Source organism: Mus caroli, chromosome 8 (assembly GCF_900094665.2).
Source record: "Mus caroli chromosome 8, CAROLI_EIJ_v1.1, whole genome shotgun sequence".
NCBI lineage: Eukaryota > Metazoa > Chordata > Mammalia > Rodentia > Muridae > Mus > Mus caroli.
This window is the reverse complement of record NC_034577.1, coordinates 87,401,798-87,404,458: the sequence shown is the minus strand read 5'-3', so window position 1 is coordinate 87,404,458 and position 2,661 is coordinate 87,401,798. Positions and strand designations below refer to the sequence as shown.

At 44.8% G+C, this 2,661-nt stretch overlaps 1 pseudogene; it reads right to left on the bottom strand.

The window, feature by feature from the left end:
- Positions 1-1,287: 1,287 nt before the first annotated feature.
- Positions 1,288-2,424, bottom strand: LOC110300887 (annotated as a pseudogene).
- Positions 2,425-2,661: the final 237 nt, after the last annotated feature.

The following is a 2,661-nucleotide window of genomic DNA, read 5'->3' as shown; positions in this document are numbered from 1 at the left end:
GCATGAAGATGAACTTTCATGAATTAATGCTGTTTAGATAAATTAATGACTTTATAGAATACCTAATTTGATTCAAATAATTTTAGGGAGAAAGTTTAAGGAGATGGTTTTGGTTGTTTTGTCAGAAAGATGTGATAAATTTAGAATCAAGAATAGACTGTGCCCCTCCCCCTAGAATAGTAAGTAAAGGCTGTGTTATAAGGAATATGGTGAGCTTCCATAAGCTGCACTGAGAAGAGAAATAGGCTTGGGACAGATTTGTGATCAAGGCAAAACGTTGATTCTAGGTCAGGTCCAAGGATGAAACCACAGGTGTGCACTATGATAAAGAGAGGCCATGCGAAACTGCTGCTTTGAACTTATAATGAGCTTATAGAATGGAACACTGCTTTGAACTTACTATCTACATCCTTCTGTAATTCCCCTTTTATGTAACATTTTATCTGTGAGGTAATTTTATAAAAAAAAAAAAAAAACTTTTGTCTTAGAAGGTATAAAAAGGCTGAAAGAAGAACTAAAGTGTGGCTATTGGGGCTCTACTCCATCCACCAAATGTATACATGTGTATGTCTGTCTGTCTATAGGTACATACATACATACATATGTGTATGTATATAAGTATGCATGTGCACTTGTGAAATTGATGAAATAATTGGTGGTTGGGCCTTGCCAGAGTGTTTGTGTTTGTGTGTGTGTGTGTGTGTGTGTGTGCGCATGTTCCTGACTGTCTCTCTTCCTTTATTCTTTCTTTCTTTCTTTCTTTCTTTCTTTCTTTCTTTCTCTTTCTTTCTTTCTTTCTTCCTTTCTTTCTTCCCTTTTTCTGTAAAATTGCCAAAAGTCATCAGCTTTTGGCCCTAGAATAGCAAGAGAGAGTTAAATTCCCAGAAGCCATCAGCTTTTGGCCCCAGAATAGTGAGAGTTAAATTGACAGAACAGTAAGACAGAGTTAAAAACCAGAAGTCATCCGCCTTTGGCCTTCCTCCAAAGCCATGTCCCTCCTCAATACCTGATCCTGTCAGGGATGCTGCACCCTGACCCCTGCAGCACTAAGCGAGTTCTATTTTTATGTTTTAAAATTTTTTTAAAAAAGGTTCTAATACAAAAGGAAGAAAACACATAGAAAATAACCCCTGGTGGAGACCCTGCTAAATGCCAAAGAGACCCTGTGTAAAGAGAATATAAAATGCCCAGGCCTCTTCTGCAGGCAGGCAGGACATGTTCCCTCTGCCTCTGCTACCCTCTCAGCTGTCCTCTGCCTCCCTGCTATGTCACCCTTCCTCGGCGCTTTTAAGAAATAAAACCCCTGCTCTGGTGACAGAACCCTTGCTCCTTCTCCATTCCCACTGGAGAACTCATTCGTGTCCAGAACTCATTGGCCCTCTGCTGCATGTAGATGCCAATGTTCTCGCTGTCCAATAGCTGCAAGTGCTAGCTCTTCAGCAAGGACACGCTCAAGTTATTGAAGTGCACCAAGATGGTCTCCAGGGCCACCTGGGCTGCCATGTACTTGGGAAGCCAGTTCCTGCTCCTGGGGAAAGGTAGGAAGGCTACAGACGTAAGCTTCTTGCCCTCAGCTGTGGGCAGGCACTTGTTGATGGTCTCCTCCAGTTGTTCTTCACATTTGTGGAAGACCCACTGGGAGATGTGACAGTGGATGACAAATTTGGCTGCGAATGCACTGGACTGGCTGGTGGGCACTTCGGCAATTTTTGTCGAAGTTGTTCCTTCACTATTTCCAAGAACTCTTTACCTCCAGCCTTGGGAAAGGCTTTACCTATCTCTCCTCTGAGGGTGATTTCGGCTGTGGTTGGGTAGACAATGCCCTCCAGCCTCGTGGAGCCAATATGGCTGATGTCACTTTGGGTCAGGGATAGCTTCTGCCCCAAAACAAGGCTCTTTGAAAATAGGTAAAGCCATCTCCTGGCCCCATCTTCTGAGGTAGAATTTGATGTTCTTTATCACTGTAAGTTAGTTTGGACATCTTAGACGTCCGTAGCTTGGTGGCCTTGGATTTCTTACTCCCCTTCTTGCCTTCTTTTCTCTGGGGACTGGGGAAGAGGATCATTTCTGACTTCCCTTTGGTCCCTCACTTTTTTGCCAGCGGCTCAGTGTGAATTCTAGGCAGGACACGTCCACTGGCGATGGTCACTCCTTTCAGCAGTTGATTGAGCTCCTCACCGCTGGCAACGGCCAGCAGGATGTTATAGGGGATATCAGACCTTCTTGCCCCTCAAAGCATTCCAAGCCAATTCTAGGATTTCTACTGCCAGGTTCTCAATGAGAGTGGCTACGAAGAGAGGCGCACCAATGGTGATCCAGTACTTGAATATCCCTTTTCTCAACCACCCTACTAAAAAGATAACACCAGTCCTGACTGAGCCCAGACAGCTTGGATAATTTCTTCCTCTTGCTCCAGCCTGACATCTTGCCTCAGTTTCCCTCTTAGCTTGCTAACATGGTGGCCTTCTGGCACTTCCATGGTAATTCATGATAATTTCACCATCATGGTGGGGAAACACACGGCAGCAGGCAAGCTGATGAGGTGCTGGGGAGGTCATTGAGGGGTCTACATCTGGATTGGCTGGCAGCAGGAAGAGCTAGGTGATGCTACATCTGGATTGGCTGGCAGCAGGAAGAGCTAGGTGATGCTACATCTGGATT